Source organism: Schistosoma haematobium, chromosome 3, assembly GCF_000699445.3.
Source record: "Schistosoma haematobium chromosome 3, whole genome shotgun sequence".
NCBI classification, from domain to species: domain Eukaryota; kingdom Metazoa; phylum Platyhelminthes; class Trematoda; order Strigeidida; family Schistosomatidae; genus Schistosoma; species Schistosoma haematobium.
In genome coordinates this window covers 23,019,446-23,034,458 of record NC_067198.1, presented here as the reverse complement: position 1 = coordinate 23,034,458, position 15,013 = coordinate 23,019,446, and the positions used below count along the sequence as shown (strand labels likewise).

Below are 15,013 nucleotides of genomic sequence, written 5' to 3'. Positions count from 1 at the left end.
AGACAATATCACCATGTAATTATAAAATTTACGTCTATAAAAAGTTCCATGTTATATACAGTTTTCCCATTGATAAATTTTACTTAAGCAGGAACAACTGATGTAGCAGAATAACATGGATTTAACATACTTCGCTGTTTCTCTTCAGCCACTTGCAACATAAGCATAATAGCATGAATCATTAGAAACCAGATTACACACTTTATATCATAACATCGGAAGTCCTAATCAATGAAGATTAATGAAAATAACGATAAGTAGTGAAGAACTAAAATAGATATTTATATGCCAAATAATGTGAGAATACATAGGTTGAATATCAGAATATTCTAAAATAAAAACTAAAAGCATCGAAACTAGATTATTTAGAAGTGAGATATTACTGTGGTAGTCATTTAACCTGTAAAACAAAACTAAATAAATGAGTACATATCAGATAAAAAGTCAGGATTAATAGTTAGTGTTATGAGAAGAATTAGGTAATAAATATTTATGAATGAGGTCACCACGACAAAGCAAAATTGATGACTGAATCGTTAATTATCTTAAAGAACTTTAAAACATCAACATCATGGCCAGTTACAAGCTGATGGCTTGCAGTCTTACTCCTGCAAACTTGTTGCCTCTTATTCTGGTCTTCTGTTGAATATGCTCAGAGATGCAGACGCTAACCCTCGTTTTTGTTCTTTCATTGTATTTACTTTGAAACATATGTAAAACGGTAAACACAGTTAATGGCGACATCTCCATACAACCATTTTGGTAAACAGTGCAATATTTTTGAGGCTCTATGAGCACTTAGAACTTTGCTTTTATCCATAAAACACGTTAACCTGATCAGAGTATGATTAAAAACTATGAAATAGACCAAGGAACAAGAATACAATAGACCTTAAGGTCGGTAAAGTTATATCTCGGATATGGTTTAGTCTGGTTGATTAATCGCAGTTGTATTGAAATGATATATTCAATTGATCAAAAATATGTAGCGAAAAATTCTTCTAGTGAATTTGGTTAGTTTACAGACATTTTGGATCTTCATCTGTTATGTGCTATCAAGGTGTTTGGCAATCCTAGCCGACAAAACTACCTTGTCACCAAATTTGTTGTTCAGTTTGTTTACAAATGAATTTAAGAATATAAAATGCATACTGCTTTATGTAGAACTCTTTCAACGACCTGTATAATCATTATCCACGTTTAACATGTAACATTCAATTCAGTTAATATAAAAGTAAAACTGTAGACTTACTACGTATCTGATAAAGTGAGATAAAGCAGAAACAAAAGATCTACATGGATCTGATCAGATTTGTGTTAATTAGTTATAAATAGAAACGTTGAATATATATATATATATATATATATGAGAGCGCCGACTCAAATTTATGCTGGTAGTGAAATCACCAATTTTATAGAAAACAATCAATTCTACTTAATCAAAATGAATAATAGTCTTTATCAATCAATTACAAACACGTTGATTCGTATATTATGTTATCTATAAATATTCATAAGACATTAATAATATGTAGTAGTTATTTCCTTGGCAGAAAATACTAATGCATCACTCTTATAAAAACTATTGTGAACAATGAACCATCTTTTTCTGTAAATATCCGTAATTTCACATATTTTTTTTACTTTTAGAAACTAAATTAACCCCTACCGATAACATTTGGTCTCTGTATGAGTGTTTGTAAATTGTTTGTGTTAAAATCCAAATTATATATATAAATTATATATTATGTTAAATAGAAATATTCGGTAGAGTATGAAGAACAAGGCAATGGGCAGAAGTTACGGTTTTTACATAATATATATACGCAGCCTTCGAGCGACCATTTGGATCTTGCAGTGTGCTCTGCAATCCGAACTGTTTTCTTTTCTGGTTTTTTAGTGTTCTACCTACACAGAAGCTTTCACGTACCGAAACTCTTCTCTCCGTCTTATGACGCCTTTTTAGGGTACATGCTACTTACAAGCAGTCCTGTTAGTAGGATTCACCACAATTATAAATAAATCTATCTAGATAGTTTTAAAAAGGGCTAGACAGGCATTACAAATACTTAAGCTACTCATCAAATTTTAGCAAAGTATCTTTCTAATAGTTTAATAATCATCCTAACTCATATATTCAAAATTAGATGCTGTTGATTTTTACCCAACGATAACTGGATACGAAAAAGCTACAGGAATCACAAAATACCCTTCCTACAATCACATTAACCTTTTCGAATCTAAGTAAAATTCACTTTCTAGCACAACTATACCAAAACTTATAAAATATAATTAAACTTGGAAATATGTTAGGAAAAAACATCTCACAGGAAATCAGTAAAATCGTTTGCTTCGGTTGCAAATAAATTTGATACTGTTCTCGAAATTAATGTGGTTATCTTGAATAAAGAAGTCTAGGAAATATAGATAGAGCATTCACTGCTGAATTATTGGGAACAGATACAATATTCATTATATCACAAATAAATCAACCATCATTGTGGTGTGTGCTACTTATGTCGACATAAGTAATGTATAACACTAGTCAGGAATAAAATGTTTGGCAGCAGAAGGTGGAGAAGATCAAATAAGAAAGAACGGGAACAGAAAGCAATTAGTGTGGAAATACAGGAACAATGAAGTTCGAGACAATTAATGAACATTTTGCAAATGAAGTATTTATTGTATGGTTCTCAGATTTTACTAAGACATTATGTAATGTTGTATTTCATATGATTGTCCCCACTGCTGTTCTCATTCACTAAATCGTGAATAGGCATGCAAGCAGCTGCAATCATTAATCTAATAGGAAAAAATATGAAACTTAAATTTAAGGGACCAAGATTATTAAGCAGATTTTAAAACTTTAGCACTCTTATCAATCAATAGTTAACTCCAATATCTAACTTAGAATATATCAATTAGAAAAGCAGAAAATGAACTATTCAAAATGCGAATGATTCACTTGTTAAAAATTTTATAGAATTGAATGTTTAGTGGATTTATTTTTACACCTTAGAAACGGTATTAATGTAAACACATAGTAAAATGATTACGGATGATATACATAGCTTTTCAACACAGTCGTAACTTCAACAGAATAAAAAAGTAGCTGATCTTTATCTGATTATTATTTAAGTCTATGAAGTCAACGCTAAGTATCAAATAAATGAATCACGATAGATATTAATATAGTAATATTAATATGGTCCCTACCGTATGCCAGTTACCCCTCGTGATGGAGCATAGGCAACCCACCAGCATTCTCCATCCACCCCTGTCCTCGGTAAACCTTTCCAGTTGCTATTTATCCTTTTGATGTCTGCTTCCAATTCTTGACACAGCGTGTTCTTGGGCATTCCACTTTTCCGATTCCCTTCAAGATTACAAGTTAAGGATTGCCTCGTGATGCAGTTTGGTGATTTCCGAAATGTATGTCCTATCCACCTCCATCGTTTTTGCCTAATTTCATGTTGCTGATGTTATCCAGCCAACAGATCTGGACCACCGTCCGTAGACGATTATTTATAAATACTTATACTTTATCAGAATGGGTTTTGTGGAGAATTTTAGAAATTTCACAGGTTGAAATCATGAGTCTTGCTGATGGTTGTGGTAGTTCTCTAAGTTTCAGCTCCGTTCAGTAGAACTGTCTTGAAGTTCGTACTGAAACTTCTGACTTTGATATTGGTTGACAGTTGTTTTGAGTTGTATATGCTCTTCAACTGTAGAAATGACGCTCTTGCTTTGTCAATCCTCGGATTTACATCTGCATCAAATTATCCGTGTTCATCGATGATACTGTTCTGGTACGTGGAGGTTTCCATCCGTACCAAAGCTTTTCTATCAAGTGTGGTTGAGTTGGTGTTTTCTGAGTTTTGTTTTAGGATCTTGGTTTTTCCTTGGTGTATGTTGAGGTCTACCACTGCATAGGCTGCTGATAAACTGGCTGTCTTCGGCTGCATTTGTTTGTCATATATGGGAGGGAAAAGCTAGGTGATCTGTGAAGTTCAAATAGTGTAGTTGCATCCAAACTGTTCATTGTGCGCCGTGCTTTCCCTGATATGTGGAGGTCTTCATAATCCAATTGACCACCTGGAGAAAGAGAAGGGGAGATAATTAGCACCAATGTGTGACACCGTTCGTCACTTGAAATGAATCTATGAGCTGTCCTTCATTCACGACTTTTCAGTGTAGTCCGTCGTATGAATTCCGTATGATGTTGATGATCTCTTCAGGTACATCATAGTGTGGAGAAAGGATCCATAAGGTCTTCTATGCACTCTGTCAAATGCTTTCTGATGGTCAAGGAGGTTAACATCTATTGACGAATTCTATTCAACTGATCGCTCCTCAATGATCGGTAATGTCACGATGTGACCTGTGCACGACCGATCCTTACAGAATCCGACCTGTTGATCTCGAAGTTGAGCGTCTACTAAGTCTTTTATCCGGCTCAGCAACATTATTTAACTTCCAGGGTAGAGTTTAAATGGTTTAAATTGTTTTTGATGGTTCGCGTTTTTTATCACGATTATCTTCCTACGGTATATAGTTGCCAACCCTACGCCCTACCTCCCTCCTTTACCCGTGCTTGGGACCGGTAGTAACTGTAAAAGAGCTACAGGCGCAGTTATATAATATATTAAGATAGTGCATGATATAAAACCATCTTGATGGAGAAAACGAAAGTGACTAACTTCGTGTATTGCTTCGATAATTGGGAGTTTTATGTACTAACATTAAGCTAGACAACTTAAGTTCTAGAGCAAAAATATCATAGTTACATACTACTGATATTCATTTTCAAAATAAAACGACTAAACGTTCAGGAATATTTGAAAAACAATAGATCGTCACTTGACACCTTTGATTATCAAAAAGTCGTTTTCAGATAATATACCTGCTTTGCTTGATAAATCTCCTGACTGAACGCTTGAATTGGTTTCCTAAGCTCTTCTAGTAACTCCAGGCTAAGTCTACAAGACAACTTGAACACGAGAGAAAAGGCGCGAAATATGGAAAGAACACTTTACTTCAAGGTTAGTTTTTGCACATAAAATTGAGAGTATTCACAGCATTTCAGGTGGCCTTAGGCTTCTGGAAGGTTCTGGACCCATACTAAACATAGTAGCGAGATAGGTAATCATCCAATCAAAAATGTGACATGAGACTAGTCATTTTGTAGATGTTTCTGAGAAACTTCTATTGAATGTTGATTGGATAAAATGTTTCCCAGTGTTTTCAGGGCCTCTCTGGGATTTTTCCGATGAGTACTCCGGGTCTACCCAAAACCACTGCATAATGTAAACTATAATAATATAGACAATACTACAAAAAAACATTATTACATTTTTGTACTACAAGAATACATGTACAGTTACATGGTTCGACTTTACTTCTTGACATTAAACACTCTGGCATAATACTCTTTTATCTTTCACAACAAAAATGTTTTTCATTTACAAAACTATTTCAACATTTCGTATGATAGGTAAAGAACCTCAAATATTTGATATTTATCTCGATAGCAAATAATCCGATCTGCGATCACTGTATTTTAAACTTGTGTATTAAGAAGTAAATATTATCTAAAATAATGCTAACGAGTTGTAGATTCACTATTAAACAGGCTTTTAAAAACATTTCAAAATGTCAATAGTTAACGTGAATCATGATAAAGTTCCTTAAGAATTATACTCTTCAAAAGAGCGTAATAATTTCTTTAAAAATTTACATTTGGCTAGATTTCGTATTTCAATCAAAGAAAATTATACAAATACGAAACTATTATTTATTTATGAAATCAGGCACACGAGGACATAGAGTTTACTATGGAACAAGAAGCTGAAGACAAATTCCATTTCCTTGATGTTGGGATCCGACGAACATCTGATGGTAAATTACATAGACATATTCACCATAAAAATACCTGGAGTGGTCTTTATCTCCATTACCACAGCTTCTGCCCAATGAGTTACAAAAAGGGTATTGTACGAACCCATTTTGACCGCGCTCAAAAAATCTGTTCAAAAGAATACCTTGATGATGAAATTAATCTGATTACTAATGTTCTACGCGATAATGAATACCCATTGAAATTTATCCAGAAATATGCAAAAAGCAATCCTCATACAAAATACGATGGAGTAGAAAGAAAAACCTGCTTTTTACACTTACGTTTCAAAGGTGATGAAATCGCTGGAATAATCAATCACAGAATAAACTCTGCGTTGAAAGTCACCTACCCAGCAGCAAAACTTATGACAGTGTGGCAAACGAACTGCTCACTTCAACAAACCAAAATCGACAAGCCCTCTTTTCTTAGTAGCTCCAACTGCATCTACCAATTTACATGTACGTGCCAGAGCACATACATTGGAAGAACTGAGAGAAGAGTGCATGTCCGCATTTCTGAGCATGTTCCAAAAAACTTGAGGCTGCGTGGGACCAGGGCTTTCAACAGTGCAATAGCTCGACATCTACTTGACACCGGGCACACCATCGACATTCCTCATGCTTTCAAAGTTATCAATAGACAAAGAAGTACGACCACCCTCCGTTTTGCTGAAGCTATTATGATCAAAAAACTTAAACCTGACTTATGCATTTAAAAAGAGACTTTAATTAACTTATCACTACCCTGGTAACCCTTTATTATTACTATTATTATTATTATTATTTTATTTATTTTAAAATATTTATATTCCTCCCCTATTACATAATTCTTAAACCACATTATTATTTACGCATTTCCACCACCTGATCCTCCTAAATTATCTTAACTTTTCAAATTCTACTTAATTATTATTACGTAACCTATCTTATGATTATTCAATTCCATTATTACACCACCCAACCCGAATTAATTCCTTTTGACCTCCGACCTGTTCTAGCATATATATATATAGTTATTATTGTAACCCAGTTATTTACACTCATCTATGTCATTTGTTTTCACTCTATCTCAATGTAAAAATTCTATCACATTTTTTGGTTTGTAAGCAGCTGACGAGAAACCTCGAAATAATATGAATTCATACTATTCTGCACCAATATTTGTTCTTGCTTTATTTAAATTCATAAAAGGAACCAATTGCATGAAATCAGAATGTTTATAGATGGATCATAACAGCATGAGTTATATCATATTCATATTTTATTCAATGACATGAAAGATAAACATACCTTTATTGAATGAATATTGTATTGTATGTTATGGAAATGTCAAGTATTCTTTAAAACTCGTTAGTTTGAAGAGTGAAAAAAAGACACATCATAAAATAACCAGTACCCACTTAATTGTCATTTTTATTTATTTTGTTTTAGCTAACAGAAATGGAACTTCATGAATCATACTTTCTATCAATAGACACCAAATTTGTCACAGAGTAAATGAAGACAAGATATATGAGCGAACTATATTTTTAATTAGATCTTCATCAGGTTTGGCTCTAATATACGGTAAGATGTATATAAGTTGATGAAAAATATTGAACCAATCAATCCAATTCGTAAATCGATGTGGAAAATCAAATAGATTGACAAACCAATCGTAATAAGTAAAATGTACTATTTGATGATAAGATGCAATAGTGTAGTCTATGCTGCTTATGCTGAGAGTTATAAGTAGTATGTGGTGGCAATCGGAAGTGAAACGTCTGACAGCACAAGACTGAACTAAGAAGAACAGGAAGGGAAACAGACAACGATTGAAATAACTACATAATTGGAAGAATCATGAAGTATGTAAATGACAAATGATGAAAGATATCCAAATTATGTGTTTAATGTATGATTTTCATATTTTATGAAAGCACTGTGAATCCCTTGTGACACTTATGAATGTAAGTAGCTTTTAATGAGTGAATATTTAACGTTTCAGACTTCTGTCCGAAAGTATGATATGATATGATATTGTGTATTCTCTTTTTAGCGATAAGTATTAGTGCTAGACAGACTTATTAGATTTTTACATTCTTATTATAGATTGACATGATAATTTAGAAAAGAACATGCCAAGTGGTAAAAACTGATGTAATTAACGATCCAAAATATCAGTTTACGAGAATGACATCATAAGTAGGAAAAAATATACAGTTGTAGCTAAAGAACCAAGAAACAAAGTTAATTAAGGAAGTCCAAATTAAGTAAATTCAGTACAAATGGAAAACACCTGACGTTCATAGTTTTTTTTCAATAAAATAATTTAATCTAAAAAAATTGTTTTAAAAATATAGAATAATACATATCAGTACAAATCGAGTGATGAATTTATTGCCGGTTGTGGGGAAGATTGGTTCAAAGTAATCCATACTATTTTTTGCAGGTTATAATAATAACAAAATATTTTTGAAATTTATTGATGCAATTGATTTTAGAACTATAGAGCACTGCTAACTGTGAACGAGATTTCTAACTGTCAGTGAGAAGTTGTGGATATTGTTGTATTTCATTGAAATCATGATCCGATCTTAGTAAGGCTATCATTAAGAACCAGAAAGCACTGAACTGCTATTTGGTCCTAGTTAGGGTCTCCTCAGCAATGTATATCCACGACCCCGCACATGGAAGTCTAATGAAATTCAGCAATCTTCACAACCCCTTACTAACAATTATCATGTGCTAACTAGTGAATAGATTCGTTAGGAAATTTCTGGAGTCTGAGTGACAAGGAGAGACCAGAAGAACTAAACCGTGCCGTGTGAGGTGGTTACCTACTTAAGACAATGAAAAACGGTCACGCAATATCGTAGATTGGTTAAAGTTGGACGTTAACACTGTTGGATGCCGGTTCAGCGGTCTAGAGTTAGAGTTCGCATGCGGGACCGAAGGCTCTGAGTCTGACTTCTTCATGAGGGGTTAAGGACAAGGACTGCGTAGTAGTCCCATTATAGAATGAAACCGCAGTCCAGTGCTTCCATGTTCTAAGTGATGGCCTGACTTAAATAGGTTCATGATTTGAATGAAATGTGGAAAAAGTTTAATTTCAATTAAAGATTTTGGGAAGTTTCTGGGAAAACCTTAGAGAAGCCAGTTGCCTTACCTTTCTTTTAAACTTTCTTTCACAGGTAACTGTGATAACACGAACACTAGTGGGATTGACCTCAATTGCTTCCAATTAGTTTAATCAACATTAGACAGAATGTGACTTACTAAATTACTATGGCTAGGAAGAATCTTTGCGTAACAATGTTTTTCCTACTTCGATCAACAATAATATCAACTTATCAATTCCAATTATTTGAATTCATGAGTCAGTTGAAGCTAGACCATTATGAAAAACCTGGAAGCACTGGACGATCGTTTCGTCCTAGTGTGGGACTCGTCAGTACTGCGCATCCACTATCCCGCCTCACGAGATTCGAATCCAGGACCTGTCGGTTCAATTCTCTTTTAACAAATTCGGTCAGTCAATTATTGACTGTATTTAACTATATAGCCAGTAACTCGTTTCTCTTATCGTTATCATGTTCACTTAATCTTGTCCAGGAAATTTAATTTTTTTCGTAACTGATTGGAACTTAATAACAATGAATCCAATCAAAAAAAATGTTGAGTAAGTACTACTCAAGCATTTAGTCATCGCTGACGTTAACCCAGATTACCTGAATAAATATAACAGAAAATTGAATGGATATAGTTTAATCTAACACTTCATAAAACAGTTCATTAAGTTGATTGATTTCGATAGATTTCATAAAACCCATGTCAATATTTTATTTAAAAAATTGAAACTAAATAATATCAGAATGTTGAATACATTACTTAACAGTTGATCTTGATCGTAATAAGGTCAAGTAAAAGCCACTTGCTAACAAATAAATTTCAAAGAATTACAAGAGGAAGAAACAAATCTTTACAAACACGTATTGCGATATATATATATATATATATATATATATATATATATATATATATATATATATCAATCCTAACTTCAGTCTACTTTCTGGATATTAACACAACACTTGAACTTATTATTTGATAACAGGAATCATTGACTTCATCTTAATGTAAAAATAAAATTACGATAAATAAGGCGAACAAGTACATACTAAATGTTAAATAATTTTGTAAATATAAATACATAATATAAATTTATCAATAAAAAGCTGATATTGTTTTAGGTAGGGAATAAATATTTACTGTAATTAAGCAACAAAAAAACAACACTGATATTATTGATTATTCTGGATACGTGTCATATTTTATTGTTTTGTAATAATCACATTCATAATTACAGAATGTTAACATCAAATGTAAATAAAACAAAACGAACAGAAAAAAACACTTTTTTTTTAAATGGTAGATGAATTAATGTATAAATTCAAAATCATATTGTTTATTTGTTTTAATGGGTGAACACATAAAATATAAATGGGATCACCAAGAGTTTTATGAATTATTATATTCTCTCTATATATTTTTTTCATTCATTTTAGTAACATTTAACCTGAAACAATGAATTGAATTATATTGTTTGATTGCATATAATGAAAAAGCTGACAAATAACATTATCATGTTGATGATTAGATATTGTACAATATTGTTGTGATAGACAATAATGTGAGGACATTTAGATAGGGGCTTAATTAACGTAAGAGTTTATTAAATCCATAAACTAGTTATTGATGAATAGTCAATTTATACCAAACTAACAATTTTGACTGGTTTGTAATCAAAGTAAATTCGGTCTAAAAAAAGGCATGTCACAGATACAAAATATGTACAGAAAAAGTATTATGAAAACAGTGATATGTAAACCTTTGAATTAATTTGTGAAATATTTATGTCCATAAGGATATTAGTCATTAAAAATCTATGCTAAACTGCATAATCCTACATACCTACTTGTATTCATAAATCGATTTGTTCTATGTATCGAAGGTTAGTTACTCAGACTTATGACAAAGTACACTTCGTATTAGGAATATTATTGATTGTAACACGTAATGACCTAGATTTACAAGTGAGTGAATATTACATTAGAGTTATAAAAACAGATCAATAATAAGTAACAACAAGTATAATCTTCTGTTGATTTTCTTTAACTATTCAGTACAGAATTCTAGTAAGTTGGAACCATAAGTTTTTATTCTCATTTTCGACTGTGTAGAATAAATAAGTGGTAAAAGTTCGAAAATGCTACTCTTTCTATATCCTACTTCACTTTGTATAAAATGGGATTGCTCCAGACCTAAAAGGTATCGTATCCTGAGGATTCCATATCATACTAAGCAAAATATACTGCATAAAGTGATTACTATTATTATTAATAATCAAAGAAGTATTTATCAATTTATATTAGTATGTTATATAAGATATTGTTCAAATATAATCTATGCTGTTCATTTCGAAAGTGTAAATAACCAACCATAGCAACAATTATTAGGTGAATAATTTTTCTTTGGAGCAGTTCATTATTTAAACTTTTGCTAAACAGATACTCGTAAAACTAGATTAAACAAAAGCATCACATAAAATTCTACTATTTACAACATTAAAAGTTTATTAACAAAAATGTAATTCAAAAAAAGTATCATTACTATAGCATTTTAAATATTTATCTACGTACGAGAATTAAATATAAATTTATGTAACCAGACAGTTATTATAATACATACCTTTTTTTCCATGTCAGCTGCTTAGATTATCGATCTATCTCATCCGTTGCTTGTCCATACATCATTCTCTCTCAAGGGTATAAACTAACATCTATTTATTTATTGAAGCGAATAAACACGTGACTATCATAATCTCATCACAAAAATCAATATCAAGAGGCATAATCACATGATTAACCTGTACAGAGCTTAAATAAATTAACACGAAAAATTCGGTTCCGTCTTAAACGATGATAACAGTCACCCTAATCTTGTTGAAATGTTATTAATTGTAATATCTCAATAATAAAGACCGATTTCCCTTTGAATATTTTGACGATTATATTCAACAAGTTGATTGATTATTCTTGTTTGAATTTAAAGTGACTATTTGGATTTGATTTGTTTGATTTAATTGTTCTGTAAACTTCACACAAACTTAACAAGTCCATTTACAGGGAAAAAAATTAGTTTTATATAATTTTTCTCAATTACAAATTTGACTCAAGCAAGAACAATTAACGTAGTGGAATATCATAAATTCATTTTATTGAGTTACTTCTCATCAGCTGAATACTTTAGTGGCCCGTTATTTTGACGCCAATTAGACAGGACAATGATATTGTCGACGTGCTCACTACTTTAGTGGCCCGAAATCTAACTCCAGGTCGATCATATAAATGAATGTCATTGAAATATACATGTTGACAGTCCTCGTACATACTCATCAACTTAAATCGCGTTAGTGAATAACGAAATTAAATAAGTCAACTAGGAGAATGAATTTCGAATACGTATATTTCAATAACGATAGTCACACGATCTTATTGGAGTCAGATAATAGGCCGCTAAATACAACCTAAACATTATAGCATTAATGACTAATAATCATTATATTTCATTTGTATTCTAATATCGGAAATATTCTCATTGATAAGGATTAATAAAACGGTAATAAAAACGTGATATGATGGAAAGGAAAGTCAATTTTCCATTGATTTACTCATTATGAGTTTTGTTCAAAATTACTTCCGTTTCGATTCAATGTAATGATTACTCAATGTAGTATTTGTTTTCTTCTCTCGTATGGTATTTTATTCTGTATAATGTGCGATATTCTTGTATTCCATTGACATGGACTATGCTCAGTCTGTGACTTGTTATAACTTGAAGTATTTTTCATGTATGTGATTTCATCCTAATTCTTAATCAAAATGGGTGTACAATCAATATATAAATTTGTATATTTTCTACTAGAATCGTCGTCATCGTGTTTTGGGGTTAGTAAATCATCACTTATACCAGTCTTTGTGTTCTTACTTTCGCGTCGTGGGAATTGCGGAGGTCCCTTGTTCCGAGTATAAATGATAAGCGTTTCCGACACAACAATCAGCGACGACCAGATATAACAAGTAACATACAAACGACAAGACATATCAGTGGCGACGGGATAAAAAAGTAGCTTTAAAAGAGCCAAAACAATCATCATCCAAATGACAGGTTATAACAGCATAGAAGAATTAAAAAATGCATTCAAATGGTAGGATAATTATATGAAAATTCTTAAAGAAAAAATCCATATTCAAGTTTACCCAACAATAACAACAAAAATTAAATTTTGATTACTCACTTTTAGTTTCTGTGATGGAATTTTGTTGATCCTAGATTTTCATCTGGTTATATTTATCAGGGATGTGAATACAAACAATTCAAACTATTATAATACTAATTATGATTATATGTATACAATATATCTTACAGCTTATTCATTTTTCTTAAACTTTCTGCATCTGCATTCAGTTCTTGGTAAAAAAAATATAATAAAAAAAATTACGTTTTTATTTCGCAACAGTTTCCAAGGAAAATTACCTCATGGTTTCTCATTTCATAGAGAATGAGACTGTTTTCTAAATAGTCATTCAAAAGAATAGTTGAATTATTCATTACATACGAAGTGGTAAACAATAAAAATCTTGAAATATATAAGACAAATTTAACTTGAGGAGATCTAGCTTTTAAATCATTTGTTAGTATTTTCGTTAGTATCATTGCGAAATATCTATTCAATAATTTTGTAAAGAGAAAAATAAATGCTGTTGATGTAGTGTTACAGCAACGAGTAACTAGTGGGATCAAGCCACTAGCTTTCTTTTTCAAGAAGTTTGAGCCTGCTCAAACGAGGTATAGGACCTTTGGAAAACAGCGAATAGCTGTTTGTCTAGTTGTTATGTATTTCGACCATTTGTTGCAAGGCAGAGATTTCTTGATACTTACCGCCCCTGAGATATGCTTTTAACGCTAAAAACTGATTAATGTTCGTCTAGACGAAGACGACTACTCAGTTATATTTCTCAGTTCTCGACTGACATTCAATTTATAAAAGCGGAATTGAATGTTGTTGCAGACGCATTATTAAGCTGAAACGTGTGCGCTATAACATCTACAAAATAAATCTATCTGTTGGACATCGCTCGTTTGGGTGATAATGGCTCCGATCTCATCGCTTGTAACCAAGACCGAAGTTCATTATTAAAGGGTATTTTACCGAAATTCTGACTACACAATAATGTGTGACACATAAACTAGTGTACACAAACCGTTTGTTCTCAACCTTATTTAATTTGGTCTCAGAAATATTTGTTTGGCCAAAATGGACTCAAATATAAGGCTATGGACACAAAATTGCCCATAGTGTCAGCGCAGCGAAGTTCATAGACATACAATTATAACAATGTTAAGATGCATTCTACCAGATCGTCGTTTCTAACACGTTCATAGTGACTCAGTCGATCCATTGGGTTCATCTCATGGTTTATTTATATCTTTATTGCAGTGGGACGTTTGAATTGTATGTCCAGTTAAAGAAATCTTATCAGAAAATGTTACTGCTGTATTCTTAGAGATATGGATTTCTAATTCTGGTTCGCCTTCTACAATTTTACACCCGGCGGAGGCTCACCGTTTTAATCGCATCTTTTTAACAAATTTATACGTATTTTAGGCATCCATCACATCACTACAACAGCATGCGATCCAGAAGTAAATGGACTAGTGGAACGATTCGTGAGACAACTGGAAAGCACGCCGATGCTACAGTCTAATGTAACCAAATGGAGCGAATTCTTACCTCCGATATTATTGGTCACACGCTCTATAATCAAGAAAGATTTCCAATGCAAACCTGTGCAGCTCATTTATAAAACTAACCTAACTTTTCCCGATGAACTAATAATGTATGAAGGCAAATCTCTATGTACCAACCCCTCGTCATTTTGTGAAAGGTTGGTAAGCCATATGAACAATATTAGTCCTGTTGCACCTCAACCAGTTTTCACAAAATGGCAAGTTAACAAACATCTAGATAAATGTGAATTCGTATTTGTCCGTGTTGATTCCATAAGACGCC

The 15,013-nt window shown here is 32.3% G+C and overlaps 1 protein-coding gene across 1 annotated transcript in view; it reads left to right on the top strand.

Annotated features, from left to right (window-relative positions):
- MS3_00005283 (uncharacterized protein) overlaps positions 1 to 8,193 on the top strand; it is a 63,038-nt gene extending 54,845 nt beyond the window's left edge. Inside the window, exon 13 of the mRNA XM_051213313.1 lies at positions 7,330 to 8,193. The gene's annotated coding sequence lies outside the window, so the exon portion shown is untranslated. The remainder of the gene's footprint in view (positions 1 to 7,329) is intronic.
- The last annotated feature ends 6,820 nt before the right edge of the window (positions 8,194 to 15,013 follow it).